The sequence below is a fragment of the Saimiri boliviensis genome, chromosome X (genome assembly GCF_048565385.1).
Source record: "Saimiri boliviensis isolate mSaiBol1 chromosome X, mSaiBol1.pri, whole genome shotgun sequence".
NCBI lineage: Eukaryota > Metazoa > Chordata > Mammalia > Primates > Cebidae > Saimiri > Saimiri boliviensis.
This window is the reverse complement of record NC_133470.1, coordinates 131,707,038-131,722,922: the sequence shown is the minus strand read 5'-3', so window position 1 is coordinate 131,722,922 and position 15,885 is coordinate 131,707,038. Positions and strand designations below refer to the sequence as shown.

At 44.7% G+C, this 15,885-nt stretch overlaps 1 protein-coding gene across 3 annotated transcripts in view; it reads right to left on the bottom strand.

Moving 5' to 3' along the window:
- Positions 1-12,232, bottom strand: part of BTK (Bruton tyrosine kinase) — a 45,921-nt gene extending 33,689 nt beyond the window's left edge. For 2 of the 3 annotated variants that reach the window (XM_039464142.2, XM_074392331.1), the window contains exon 1: positions 11,754-11,890. The gene's annotated coding sequence lies outside the window, so the exon portion shown is untranslated. Of the gene's footprint in view, positions 1-11,753; positions 11,891-12,171 lie in introns of those variants that run through there. The other variant, XM_074392332.1, reaches the window with a different exon arrangement.
- Between the last annotated feature and the right edge of the window lie 3,653 nt (positions 12,233-15,885).

Below are 15,885 nucleotides of genomic sequence, written 5' to 3'. Positions count from 1 at the left end.
TGTCCCATCGGAGTCTGCAACCAAGGGGACTAATAAGGATATGGAGGCTGCACCTGCAGTTATGGACACACACTAACTGCCGCCCAACTGATTTTGCCCACACCCACTGACCGAGCTACAAAGGATAGAAGCTTTGTTCTAAAGTTGAAAACATAAATTTTTGGTGGGGAGGTAGTTGTTGTTTTCTGGCATTTTCCCCATTTAGCTTAAATTAGTTCTTCTAGACAGCATCATGCAAAAGTGATGCAACTGTCTTTCTGATATAGATGCCACCTCTGTTCATTTATGAAATGCAATTTATTTAGCCTCCCCAAACCTACAATACTCCAGAAGGATTCAGTTTAGGTAACTGAAATACAGAAAGGCAAATAAAGTCCCAAAAAGTCACCATTGGCTTTTTTATTCACACCAAGCAACACTCCATATCAGTTATTCACTTACAGTTTATGCACAATGGTCATATTATTACTAATTCTGAACTTTCATTGGAAAGATAAAGTGAAAATAAATGCTGTCATAAAAATAGAACATTAGGCTAGGTGCCATGGCTCACGCCTGTAATCCCACCACTTTGGGAGGCTCAGGCGGGCAGATCACCTGAGGTCAGGAGTTCGAGACCAGCCTGGCCAACATGGTGAAACCGCGTCTCTGCTGAAAATACAAAAATTAGCTGGGCGTAGTGGCGGGTGCCTGTAATCCCAGCTATTTGGGAGACTGAGGCAGGAGAATTGCTTGAACCTGGGAGGTGGAGGTTGCAGTGAGCCAAGATTGTGCCATTGTACTCCAGCCTGGGCAACTAGAGTGAAACTCCGTCTCAAAACAAAACAAAACAAAACAAAACAAAAACAAAACAAAAAACCATGAAGTAAGTAATGAAAAATCACCAGTCCTGCAATCAAGTTTTCTTAGAGGTAGGGGTTTTTCCTATGGGGGGTGGGATTTTTTTTTTTTAAAGTAAACTCCTTCCCCTAAGGCATTTGAGTAAAGAAAAAAAAAAAATGAAAAAGAAAAGTAAATTCCTTATGCTTTTGGTGACGCTGTGGAAACAGAATGAATACAATCAGCAGTTTTTTGGTAGTTTTTAAGTAGATTATTACTGCTCACACTAGGAAAGCAAGGGAGTGAATTTTATCAAGACCTGGGGGCTACCCGCACTGTTATTTTGCTCTTTCCTGTGGTGTAGGAGGTTCTATTCTCATACTGGGGAGACAAAAATAGGTTAAAGGAACACCAGGGGTGTTCTGGACAATCGTTTTGCCACTTATCTACCATGTGTATGTCACTATCTTCTGGAGGGGGATTAATTCAAGATTTTGTAAATTAGATTTTGAGAAAAATTGGGCAAGTACACAATCCTTTTTCTCCATCCTGCCGCATATCCTGACTCCATGGATTAAATGGTCTCTCACTGGAGTGACAAACTGATGAGTTTACAAACAATCAGTCCTTTCTAACACTCAGTTTTAGCTCTAACCTCAAAGAGGTTCATTTTAACATTACAAGTATGCATTTACTCAGGAGTAGTGGTAACCAGATAATACTATTCTATCCTCAGGAACTACCAACTCATGAGATCCCTGTAATCATACCACATTGGTTCCTGTAGAAAATTATATTTAAGTACCTCTTCACAATCGAAGACTCAAATTACCGGATAAAAAATGAAGCCCTAAACAAATTGAGTACCATGACCAGTAAATGGGGTCAAAAGCATCCCAAGAAACCACTTCTGGTATACTTCTTTTAGCTGAGTAAATCGCAGGCAGCATTTTACCTTTAGTTTTGTTGCAGGCTGTTGGTGGATACATTCCCTGCTTAGACCTACCATCTGTTTCAGTCTTGGCCCCTGCTCTTACTTCCTATAAGACCGGTTCTTATGGTAGCTGCCTCTACTCTTTTTCTGTTTTAGAACGAATCCAGTTTGTACAAGAGGAAGTCTTCCTCTCTCTCAAGTATCTGTGTTGGGGTATGGTTTAGTGCTGGTCTGACAATGAGGAAGTAAGCAAGCCTCTCACTAGCCATCGCCCCTCCGAGCGAAAGGTGAAATGGCCTCCACCTCAAGATCATTGAGCTAGAGATCTACCAGAATTGCCATGATTTGGGATCACCTTCTTTGACTGCTTTTCTCCTATTTCTTGTGATCCAGTCCAGACTCACACACCCTGAAAATGTGGTAGCTCTTCCTTAGGTGCCCCTGGTCCATCACCCAGTAATGTGAAAGGAAAGGCATCCATCTTCGACTCCTCCAGAAGGTCAAAAAGGAATTAGAGGGTAAAGCTTCTGTGGGTACTTATTGTGAAAGGCCTCTCCCCCTTTTTTTTTTCTTTCTTTCTTTTTTTTTTTTTTGAGACAGTCTTGCTCTGTTGCCCAGGTTGGAGTGCAGTGGCACGATCTCAGCTCACTGCAATCTTCACCTCCTGAGTTCAAGCAATTCTCCTGCCTCAGCCTCCTGAGTAGCTGAGAATTATAGGCATGTGCAACCAGGCCTGGCTAATTTTTGTATTTTTAGTAGAGACAGGCTTTTGCCATGTTGCTCAGGCTGGTCTCAAACTCACCTCAGGTGATCCACCCACCTTGGCCTCCCAAAGTGCTGGGATGACAGGTGTGAGCCACCGTGGCGAGCCAGGAAAGGCCCCAGTTTTTTTTTAAAAAAAACACAAAATTTCAGTAGCCTACAGTCAATTTGACCACAAAATACGAACAGTGAGGGCTGACCCTGAGTCCCACTTGGGGTGAAGGGTGGAAATGGAGGTGACATGAATATCACACACACACACACACACACACACACACCATTATAGTTTACAGAAAGAAATCAAAGGGGGAGGAGAAATAATAAACACAGAGCTCTTCATTTAAAATCTAGGGTTCCAGTATTATAATGTTCTCTTTATTAAACTATAAATGCAAAGACTTACATGGCCACCTTTTGCAGCCTCCAAGCTTCCTATGGAGCAGCAGAATTCAGAAAGACAAAGCTTATTAACAAGAGTTCAGCCATCATACAAACTGGACTATGTCAAGAAATTAATAGAAACAGCACTTGCAGAATCAGTAAACTAAACCATCTTTGGCTTCTATCTTTGCTCATAAGATAAAATACTACTAAGAATAATAGGGCCTGGCACGATGGCTCATGCCCATAATCCCAGCACTTTGGGAGGCCGAGGCTGGCGGGTCACTCGAGGTCACGAGTTAGAGACTAGCCTGGCCAACATGACGAAAACCCGTGTCTACTAAAAATACAAAAAAGTAGGCCGGGCGCGGTGGCTCAAGCCTGTAATCCCAGCACTTTGGGAGGCCGAGGCGGGTGGATCACGAGGTCAAGAGATCGAGACCATCCTGGTCAACATGGTGAAACCCCGTCTCTACTAAAAATACAAAAAAATCAACTGGGCATGGTGGCGCGTGCCTGTAATCCCAGCTACTCAGAAGGCTGAGGCAGGAGAATTGCCTGAACCCAGGAGGCGGAGGTTGCGGTGAGCCGAGATCGCGCCACTGCACTCCAGCCTGGGTAACAAGAGTGAAACTCCCTCTCATAAAAAAAAAAAAAAAAAAATACAAAAAAGTAGCCAGGTGTGGTGACTAATTTGGCACTAGCACTTTGGAAGGCTGAGGCAAGATCACTTGCATCTAGGAGTTTAAGAGCAGCCTAGGCAACAAAGTGAAACCTCTGTCTCTACAAATAAATGAAATATAGCTGGGTGTAGTAGTGCATGCCTGTAGTCCCAGCAAGTCGAGAGGCTGGGGCAGGAGAATCACTTGAACCTGGGAGGCAGAGGTTGCAGTGAGCTAAGATCGCGTCACTGCACTCCAGCCTGGAGTCCCAAAAAAAAGAATAATACCAGATCAAAATTCAGAAAACTACACAGCCAGCCTATGATTGGGAAGAGTTCATGAGACGCTACTTAAAATAACCAGTCAACTGTACTTCGAATGACTACTTAGCCAAAATATCCAAGAAGTAGTGTTTTCTCTTGATTTCTCCTTTAAAGTACTAATTAATTGGCTAGGAAGATTCCGGCCATTCCCTGTTTTTCCTTAGGGGGATGGAAGGAAACTTCTGTTCCTTTCAGTGACTTCTACCTGTCAGGCATTTTACATGCATTATTTCATTTATTCCTCACAACAAACACATGAGGAAACTGACACTCGTATAGGTTATGTGACTTGTCCAACCTCATCCATCTATAGCCCTTGCTATATCATCTATAGCCCCTGCTGTTTTTGTGGTGTTTCATTGCCTACTGGAGGGATTTTTGTGTGTTGGCATTTCCGTCTTTGATGAGGTTGATGCCATCCACCTTGGGGCCTCTGTCATTCTCCATGGTTATCATCAAAGGGCAGTTGCAAACAAACTCCTCTCCGTTTTCTAGGAATATTCAGCAAGAGAGGAAATGGTGGTAAATACAGGAGATAAGACAGTATTCAAGATTCTGGGCTCTTTGCTCTGCAATATTCCTCCAGGCTGATAAGGATGATCTGTCCCTGTTAACTGTCAAGTATACGTTTTTCCACATGAGGACTCTTCTTAGTCTTGCCGGGTCTTCTTACATTTTCCTCTTTAAATCATCCCCAAGGGCCGGGCGCGGTGGCTCAAGCCTGTAATCCCAGCACTTTGGGAGGCCGAGGCGGGTGGATCACGATGTCAAGAGATCGAAACCATCCCGGTCAACATGGTGAAACCCCGTCTCTACTAAAAATACAAAAAATTAGCTGGGCATGGTGGCGTGTGCCTGTAATCCCAGCTACTCAGGAGGCTGAGGCAGGAGAATTGCCTGAACCCAGGAGGTGGAGGTTGCAGTGAGCCGAGATCGCGCCATTGCACTCCAGCCTGGGCAACAAGAGCGAAACTCCGTCTCAAAAAAAAAAAAATAAAAATAAAAATAAATCATCCCCAAGGGGATTCTGTCTAACTACTGAATTTCTAGGATCACTTGTTTCCTTTTCTGGTGTTTTATTGTTGATGGAATGAAAGCACAGTGTTCAGGTAGAATATCCACTCTTCTCTGTCCCTAGCATTCTCATTGCTTACTGTGAATATAAAATTTGATCAAATATACCTTCTATTTTTTAGAGACAGGGTCTCACTCTGTCGCCCAGGTTGGGGTGAAGTGGCAGGATCACCACTCACTGCAGCCTCCACCTCCCAGGCTCAAGCAATCCTCCTGCCTCAGCCTCTCAAGTAACTGGGACTATAGGCATACACTACCACATCCAGCTAATTTTTAAATTTTTTGTAGAGACAGGGGTCTCACCTTGTTGCCTAGGCTGGATTCAAACTCCTGGATGCAAGCGATCTTCTTGCCTCAGCCTTTCAAATTGTGGGGATTACAGGCATGAGCTGCCACAACTGGCCTCAAATATACTTTGTTTTATATTATGAAATATTTCAAATAGAAATTATAGAGAATATAACATTACAATCATGAACTCACTGCTTAGCTCTACAGAATCCTAACATTGTGCCATACTGCCTCAGATGTTAAGAACTGAAATACTATCGATATAATCAAGACCCTTTTATGTACTCCACAATTTTAGTCTTCTCCCTCCTTAGAGATCACCAATATCTTGAATTTGGTGTTTATCATTCCTAGGCATGTTTTCATATTATTATTACAGATGTAAGTGTCTATAAAAGATATATAGTATTGGTTTACATGTTTAAAATTTCTATATGACCGGGCGCAGTGGCTCACGCCTCTAATCCCAGCACTTTGGGAGGCTGAGGAGGGTGGATCGCCTAAGTTCAGGAGTTCGAGAGCAGCCTGACCAACATGGTGAAACCCGGTCTCTACTAATAACACAAAAACTAGCCAGGCGTGGTGGTGGGCACATGTAATCCCAGCTACTCAGCAGCCTGAGGCAGGAGAATTGGTTGAACCTGGGAGGCGAAGGTTACGGTGAGCCGAGGTCCTGCCATTGCACTCCAGCCTGGGCAACAAGAGTGAAACTGTCTTAAAAAAAAAAAAAAATTCTGGCCGGGCGTGGTGGCTCAAGCCTGTAATCCCAGCACTTTGGGAGGCCGAGGCAGGTGGATCACGAGGTCAAGAGATCGAGACCATCCTGGTCAACGTGGTGAAACCCCGTCTCTACTAAAAATACAAAAAATTAGCTGGGCATGGTGGCGCGTGCCTGTAATCCCAGCTACTCAGGAGGCTGAGGCAGGAGAATTGCCTGAACCCAGGAGGCGGAGGTTGCGGTGAGCCGAGATCGCGCCATTGCACTCCAGCCTGGGTAACAAGAGCGAAACTCCGTCTCAAAAAAAAAAAAAAAAAATTCTTTTTTTTTTTTTTAAACACATTCTTCACCAACTTGCTTTTTTCCCCTCAATATAATATGTTATGATTTATTTATTTGGGTAGTTCTACTTCATACGTTTAATCCATTTTATATGCATAAAATATTCTACATGATGACTACATTCCAATTTATTCATTCTTCTGTTGATGGGCATTTAGATTGTTTTTAATGATAAACAATGCTGCTGTGAACATTATTGTGTGTTTTTTTTTTAAATCTCAGAATGAATTCTCAGTTACTTAGACAAAGTGGGAAACCCAGGTCCAGCTTATGTTGGACTATATGCACTTTGCATCATTCCTTCTTGCCTTTTCAGTCCTGTCTTCCTGATGCTTCACTATGAAATGTGGTAGAATTATCAACTATCTCTAGTGGGAGACTAAATTTGGCCTACAGAAAATCTCTTCCCAGTCCCAAGAAGCATCCTTCAGGTTCTAATTGAGATTTCAATTGAGAATTCCTTGGCCTTGAAACCAGAAGAGAAGTCTTCTTTAAAATTTCATAACCACAGCAACAAAGCAACCTAATTAATCTTGTTAAATTCCCAAGATTGTTTTGTTCAGGCCTCAGTGAAACCTAATTATTTTTTATGATAAACTTCATAGTCAGGGCTAGAGGGGACCAAATTTGTGATGAAGACTTCAAGTCAAAATCAGTTTTGTGGCTGCATACGGACCAGGGAAATTCTCCTGCTATAGTCATTTACAAGAGATCTTAGGGCTCTCTGGTTCTTCCATGGCAGTTCATATTATTGATTTATTTTTGAGACAGAGTCTCGCTGTGTCGCCCAGGTTGGAGTGCAGTAGCGCAATCTTGGCTCATTGCAATCTCCACCATCTGGGTTCAAGCGATTCTCGTGCCTCAGCCTCCCGAGTAGCTGGGATTATAGGCGCACACCATAACGCTTGCCTCAGCCTCCCAAAATCCTGGGATTACAGGCTTGAGCCATCGCGCCTGACTTTATGTTTTTAGTAGCATTTTACATTTTTCTTTTGTGGTTTTGGAAACTTCTAGGTCTCTGTGATTCATCGTCTCTTTTTGTCTTGCACTAGCTTCAATAGACACTGGCCAACTGATGATGGAAGGAGAGCCAGAGAGCCAATCTGCAAGTTTATAGTCAGTGCCAGATCAGATCAGTGGTAATACTTTCAATATTCTCCCTCTGCTCTGAGGGTGACTGCTGGGGTGTCTGTCTTTCATTCTGGACTTGTGTGCTCCTTTGTCCTTCTTTTTCAACCTAGTTTTTCTTTTCCTTGGCTTTAACATTTTATTTATTTATTTTCCATCAATATCAAAGCAACACTGCTGGGCGCAGTGGCGTGCACCTGTAGTCCCAGCTACTCAGGAGGCTTATATGGGAGGATCACTTGAGCCCAAGAGTTCAAAGCCAGCCTGAGAAACATAGGGAGACCCCCATCTCAAAACAAAACCAAATAAAGTAAAATAAAATATGCTCATTTTAGAAAATATGTCAAGTAATCCACCAGCCTCGGCCTCTCAAAGTGCTGGGATTACAGGCGTGAGCCACGAGAGATCGAGACCATCCTGGTCATCCTGGTGAAACCCCGTCTGTACTAAAAATACAAAAAATTAGCTGGGCATGGTGGCGCGTGCCTGTAATCCCAGCTACTCAGGAGGCTGGGGCAGGAGAATTGCCTGAACCCAGGAGGCGGAGGTTGCGGTGAGCCGAGATCGCGCCATTGCACTCCAGCCTGGGTAACAAGAGCGAAACTCCGTCTCAAAAAAAAAAAAAAAAAAAAAAGAAAAGAAAAAAAATTACGTGCATTTTGCATTTTGATGCATACTGCCAAAATAGTTTCCAGAAACATTGTTTTTATTTTCGTTTTTGTTTTTTGGGACAGAGTTTCGCTCTTGTTACCCAGGCTGGAGTGCAATGGCGCGATCTCGGCTCACCGCAACCTCCGCCTCCTGGGTTCAGGCGATTCTCCTGCCTCAGCCTCCTGAGTAGCTGGGATTACAGGCACGCGCCACCATGCCCAGGTAATTTTTTTGTATTTTTGGTAGAGACGTTGTTTCACCATGTTGACCAGGATGGTCTCGATCTCTTGACTTCGTGATCCACCCGCCTGGGCCTCCCAAAGTGCTGGGATTACAGGCTTGAGCCACCGCGCCCGCCCTCAGAAACATTGTATCAATTTCAGCTCCAGATAGTTTTAGACAGCCCCCTTTCTCATTATCCTTATCTCTTTTCTGGTCCATTTCTAATCATTTTTAAAACTCTGATTTCGCTGCAGACAAATCTGTTGTTGTTTTTTTTTTTCCCATTTAGTCAATGATCTTAAACTTCAGTAAATTCCAACCCCCAACTTGTCTAAAACTTAACTTCTCTTGAGTCTAGAATTTCCTTCTTCTAGGGTGAGCTAACAGACTACAGTTTGTTTTCATTTCAGGGAGGTAAGGCAGTGAGATGAGCTTCTCTTCGATATTCAAATAACCAATATAATCCTAAAGACATCCTTCGAGAACTTTCTAAGAGTGGAGAGAAGAGCCTGGCTAGCTTCTGGGTTTGCAATGCTCTCAGATCACCCTCAGCCACTGCACATGAATCTCCATAGAAACTGAAAGTTACACGTGGCCCAATTGTTTCAGGGTGCTCAGAGGAGTTCTTCCACCTCCTTCCCCTCCCCGATGGCTTCATGCATAACCAAGTAGCTTTGGAGTCAAGTACATCAAGGCCTCTTTTCTAGCTTCTTTTTGAGCACTGTGTCACTGAAAATTCTAGTTCTTCCTTATTATCAGTAGTTAGCAATCAGATCTCAGCAATCAGATCATTGCGAGGTGGGGAGAGCAGGGTATCTGTTACCTCTTTGGAGAACACCCAAACTTTGTTTTTTGAAAGCTGTATCTTCCCTTTATACCTAAGTCACTTCCTGATATGGGTCTGGTCCACTGAAAGGAAACCGTATTGGAAATTTTCTCAAATGGAAATAGCAAATCATAGTGATAATTTAAACTTGCACCAATCCCCCAGAAGTGGATGGAAAGTTACATTAGTTCACACCATAAAAAGTTTACAAAGAATTCCAGGCTGGGCAAGGTGGCTCACGCCTTTAATCCCAGCACTTTGGGAGGCCGAGGTGGGCAGATCACCTGAGGTCAGGAGTTCGAGACCAGCCTGACCAACATGGAGAAACCCCGTTTCTACTAAGAATATAAAACTAGCCGGGTCTTAGGGCCGGGCGCGGTGGCTCAAGCCTGTAATCCCAGCACTTTGGGAGGCCGAGGCGGGTGGATCACAAGGTCGAGAGATCGAGACCAACCTGGTCAACATGGTGAAACCCCGTCTCTACTAAAAATACAAAAAATTAGCTGGGCATGGTGGCGCGTGCCTATAATCCCAGCTACTCAGGAGGCTGAGGCAGGAGAATTGCCTGAACCCAGGAGGCGGAGGTTGCGGTGAGCCGAGATCGTGCCATTGCACTCCAGCCTGGGTAACAAGAGCGAAACTCCGTCTCAAAAAAAAAAAAAAAAAAAAAAAAGAATATAAAACTAGCCGGGCGTGGTGGCACATGCCTGTAATCCCAGCTACTTGGGAGGCTGAGGCAGGAGAATCACTTGAACCCAGGAGGCAGAGGTTGCAGTGAGCCAAGATTGAGCCACTGCACTACAGTCTGGGTAACAAGAGCAAATTCCATCTCAAAAGAAAAAAAAATTTACAGGCTGGGCATGGTGGCACACGGCCGTAATCCAAGCACTTTGGAGGCCAAGGTGGGCAGATCACCTGAGGTCAGTTTAAGACCAGCCTGACCAACATGGTGAAACCCCATCTTGGAAAAAAAAATTCCAAACGAAAACATCAATAGCTATACGTAATGAAAATTGAGACTGCAACACAAACAAGCAGTTTAAATAGTTTGAATATAAAAGGAGTCAGAATATATAGGGCAAGCCCTAAGGGACACTGTTTGGGTATAATGCTTTAAGTTGCCATGAGTATTTGCATTTGGTGGCTTATTTGGAAAGTGACATTGTCTTATCAAATAACTGAGGCTCCAGAGAGGCTACAACACTCTTGTTTCTGGAACTTGGCATGCAAAATGAGGGAAGGAAGAGCCAATATACAACTAGCAGGAAAGATGACAGCCTTTGAGCTGTGTAGACACCCCCCAGCCACTGGCTTTGCTGCTTCCCTGCCTCTAGACATGGATGGTATGAGATAGAGACTTTCAGCTTTGAGAGCTGGGTTTCCAATGCTCTCAGATCGCCAATTAAATCAGAATTTCATTTGGAGTCGGGCAACCCATCCAAGGATGTCTTGATCAGGGTCACCAATCACTTTTATTCTAAATGTATCATTTGCTCTAGGTAGGCCCCCTGTGGGACATCGGCAGGTCTGAGGCAGAGTGAAAAAAAAAAAATAGCAAATACTGAGATCTAGCGCTTACTATTGCCAGGCCCTGTTTTAAATGCTTTCAGGTATTTACACATTTACTGTTCACAACCACCTTATGGGGAAGATATTAGGCAAGCAGGGAGAAGGAAAAAGAAAGGGAAAGGAAAAGGGAAAGAGCAGGGGAAGAAAGGAACAAGAAAAAGTCAATGCAATTCAGCAGTTATTTACTAAGTGCTAACTCTATGTCAGAGTCTATGGTAATCAACAAGACAGAGGAGGATATAACGAAGAAGGGATACAGGCAGAGAAAGGAGGGCCAGTGGAAGAGGAGGAGGATGGAGAGGAAAGGGAAGGAGAAGTAATGAAGACAAGAGAAAAGCAAGACATGCACATGGAGGGCAATGGTAAGAGGAGAAAGAAATCTTTGCCACGACTTCAGGGATTGGCCGCACTGTCTGGGCTGAGGCAGAAGCTGCTTTCTCCTGGCCCAGTCTTTTACCCACTGTTACCACGAGGTTGGCACAGCTTCAACACAGTCTTTTCAACAAGCCAGCTCTGATCCTGGCAACATTTGGCCTGGTACAGATCAAGGCAGGTAGCTTACACCCCTGGTCTAGCCAGGCCTCAACTGCATAACATGGACCATGAGCTTTTTCCGTGTTCTCAGAGAATCTGCATCTTAGTCTGTCTTTTTCTAAGGGCTTAATTGACCCATGTATCCCTATTGAGTCTTCAAGCACTATTTCGCAGAAGGGCTTGTTTTTATCCAACTGCTCCTTGCGATATTACTTTTCCACTAAGTTTGGCAGAGGTACCCCTTTCTAACATTTGCTACCTGTTCGGATGGTCATGTCATGTCACATTTTTCTCTTCCTGTTCCCTCCACCCACAGCCCTGGTAGGAAAAGACCCCTTCAGCCCCTCTGATCACCAGAAGGGACTGCCAGGGCCCTGTGCTGATGACACTCCCACCCTCCGTCAGCCTCCTCTGCTAGCAGATAAATGGCACCAGCCATGCTTTCTCTCTGTTTTTAGGGGTCCCAAGAAAGGTATATTGCTGCTGCTGCCCAGCCCCTGCCATACCCCAGACCCACCTCAGTCCTGACTTAATGCAGGTAGCTTCCCAGGTGCATTGAGATGCCAGGACTTGGAAGGTGGGACTTGATCGCAGCAGACACTGGCCCTGGAGACATATTCTTACAGTCCAGAGAGGAAGGACAGTCTGAGCAAACCCCACCCTTTCACAGCCACTCAGTTCCCTTTTTTTGTTTCCTGACCTAAACCAATGTCTTTTTTTCTTCTCAGCGGCATGCTATCTGGTTCCCTGCTGCTGCCCCTATTCCACCCCCTCAACTGTCCCCGCCCTTCATTTGCTTGGGACCTCTGAGACTATCTTGAGTTTGTCTCTGAAAGAACTTCTCAACATGACTGGGGCCACTGAGACTCTAGATGGGGCTGGCCTGAGCAGACAGGTCATCAGGCTGCCCTCCCAGAGGTAAAGGGAAAACATACCTAAAGTACTGCGAGGACAGTCCGCACTGCGAGAGGGTCTTACAGGAAAGAGGAGAAATGCTGGGGGCTGGCACAGACAGAACAAAGAGACTGGCCAGGAGGAGGTTTTTCCTCAAGTCTCCTGTCCTCTGGGACAGAGAAGTGTTAGGGACACACAGTTGAACTTGATAGTGAAGGGACCCCAAAGGACAGAACCAGACAGAGGTAGAGACAAGACTTCCCCCTGCTGAGTCATTTTCTAAGAAAGCATTTTTCCTCTACAGATAAATATGTCGGAATGTAAGCCCACAGAAACACTAGTGCCCTTCCCCGTTTTCTGTGGATGTTGATTTTCTCTATTTAAGATTCGGCCTCAGGGATTAACTCTCAATGTCCACGTTTCTCTTTAATCATGTAAATCAGTAAAGCAGACTAGATGTGTCACTTGAAGCCTAGAAGTTTTCTTAACGGCCCCCTATTTTATGCTCCAACTGCAATGATCCCCCCAGGGATTCTCCTAGGAAAGGCAGCCAGTACTGAATGCAGACCAGGATGGGTGGAGCCCCTGCTAACTGATCTGCCTGCCCGCCTCGACACCTCAGGCCCTGACATATTTCCTTGCCCCAAGGCACTGTAACCTAATGTAGAAACAGATCACAGATCACACCACAAGTTCATCTGAACTTGTAAGTCAACAGGACTTGATTTTTTTCCTTAATTTCGTCTAAAAAAAATGGAAACACCACCAACAAAAAACAGATACATGTGCAGAAGGTGCACGTTTGTTACATAGGTATACATATGCCATGGTGATTTGCTGCACCTACTTTGCTGCACCTACTGACCCGTCCTCTAAATTCTCTCCCCTACACCTCATCCCCCACCCCCTCAAAGGTCCTGGGACTTTTTTATTTTTTTATTTTTTTTATTCAGGGTCTTGCTTTGAAGCCCAGGCTGGAGTGCAGTGGAGTGATCATGGCTCACTGCAGCCTCTACCTCCTGGGCTCAAGCAATCCTCTCATCTCAGCTACCCTAGCAGTAGCTGGGACTACAGGCACGCATCACCATGCTGGGCGAATTTTTGTATTTTTTGTAGAGATGGGGTTTCACGATGTTGCCCAGGCTGGTCTCAAACTCCTGGACTCAAGCGACCCTCCTGCCTCGGCCTCCCAAAATGCTGGGATTACAGGGGTGAGCCACCTCTCCACGCCATCAATAGGACTTTAAACAAAAACATTTAAAGCATTTGTGTAGAATGCTGATTGATCCTCACATTTGCACAAGATAGATGGACAGCATGTGTTGTGTGATTGCGTTACTTTATTTTTTATTTATTTATTTATTTTTTTTTTTGAGACGGAGTTTCGCTCTTGTTACCCAGGCTGGAGTGCAATGGCGCGATCTCGGCTCACTGCAACCTACGCCTCCTGGGTTCAAGCAATTCTCCTGCCTCAGCCTCCCTAGTAGCTGGGACTACAGGCACGCGCCACCATGCCCAGCTCATTCTTTGTATTTTTAGTAGAGACGGGGTTTCACCATGTTGACCAGGATGGTCTCGATCTCTTGACCTCGTGATCCACCCGCCTTGGCCTCCCAAAGTGCTGGGATTACAGGCTTGAGCCACCGCGCCCGGCCTGATTGCGTTACTTTATTGACAACTTACATCCTTTGACTAGTCACCCCCAATAGCTGCTCCACTCACCTGCCGGAGAGTCGGCCACAGGCATTCACCTTCCCTCCTCTTTTCTTCAGTCTTATGCCAGTTGTTGTCACATGCCCTGTCCTTTCTCAAGGTCCATCTTGGGATGGGAACTGGGAAGTGATAGACATCCAGTAGGAGATCTAAACAAGAGAGAGAGAGAGAGAGGAGCACAAGGAAAAGGAGCATGTAGACGTAGGCTCTTTTTCACCCTCTGCCCATGACCGCTCCCCTAGCACACTCGTCCATACTGACAGGAGGACTGTACTCAGCGCAAATGAACAACTGAGTGTCACCTGAACAGATTCCCAATGCAATATAAGGTTCTGTTCTTGGTGCTATCCTGTTCAACATTTTTATTGATGACCTTTGAGGAAAATATAGAAAGTAGCCCAGTTTATCTAAGAATGGTGCAAGGCTCTGTGTGCTAGACTGGATGACAGAAGAGGGCAATTAGTTTCCAAAAAGATCTTGATCACCTGGTGTGAGAAGCCAAATTCCACAAGTGTATTTTACCGGGGCTAATGGTGATGTCTCATAATTGGGCCCCAAATTCGAACTTCAAATGACTCCAGGAGAAAGTGGAGTAGCGGTAGCATTTGGGAAAATGGTTCAAGAGTTTTTACTGATAGTAGTCAAGAGACAGCTCATGTCAGTTAACATGGCTGCCAGAAAAGCCAAGGTGACAGCCAGGCGTGGTGGCTCATGCCTGCAATCCCAGTACTTTGGGAGGCCAAAGTGAATGGATCACGAGGTCAGGAGTTCGAGACCAGCCTGGCCAACATAGTGAAACCCCAACTCTACTAAAAGTACAAAAATTAGCCAGGTGTGGTGGCAGGTGCCTGTAGTCCCAGCTATTCGGGAGGCTGAGGCAGGAGAATCGCTTGAACCTGGGAGGCGGAGGTTGTGGTGAGTGAAGATTGTACCACTGCACTCCAGCCTGGGCAACACTCTGTCTCAAACAAACAAACAAAAGCCAAGGTGACATTGAGGCTTCTTTATAGAAGTAACATATCTAGACAGAGGAAGGCAAAGCAAGACCACACCTAGAATCCTGTTGCATTCAGTTCTGAGTGTCTCCTCTGGGGGGAAATTAATGAGCAGGAGCATGTCCAAAACAGAGAACAGCTCAAAGGATCCTCCCACCTGAGTGTCGGCATTGATGCACAAACTTCAATTATAGAATGTATAAGCTGTCGGGATCTAATGTACAAAATAGTGACCATAATTAATAATACTGTATTATTGAAATTTGATGAGAGCAGATTTTTTTTTTATTTTTATTTTTTATTTTTTTGAGACGGAGTTTCGCTCTCGTTACCCAAGCTGGAGTGCAATGGCGCCATCTCGGCTCACCGCAACCTCCGCCTCCTGGGTTCAGGCAATTCTCCTGCCTCAGCCTCCTGAGTAGCTGGGATTACAGGCACGTGCCACCATGCCCAGCTAATTTTTTGTGTTTTTAGTAGAGACGGGGTTTCACCATGTTGACCAGGATGGTCTCGATCTCTTGACCTCGTGATCCACCTGCCTCGGCCTCCCAAAGTGCTGGGATTACAGGGTTGAGCCACCGCGCCTGGCCAAGAGAGCAGATTTTAAGTGTCCTCACCACCCCCATGGTAACTATGGATGGTGATGGATGATGGATGTGTTAATCAATTTCACTATGGTAATCATTACACAGTGTATACACATATCAAATCACGTTGTAGACTTTGAATATAAATAATTTTTGTCAATTAAATATTTTTAAATAAACAAAAACAAACAAAAACCCCACAAAACCATATAACGCGAGGTATAATAGAATGAAGGTTGGTTAAATGAAAAGGAGCCATGTTCATGGACTTCATATTTCCATGTTACTAACATAAACCCCCAAAGGCCAGTAAGATTGCTTAAATATCTGGAAAAGAAAAGAAAATGCTTGCAGTTTGGCAAAGAAAGTTTCAGGAAATGTAGTAGGTAGTGGTAATGTTTTTATTATCTTATTCTCAGAGACTACCCAACAAAAAAAGGGGTGATCAGAGTGTCAGCTC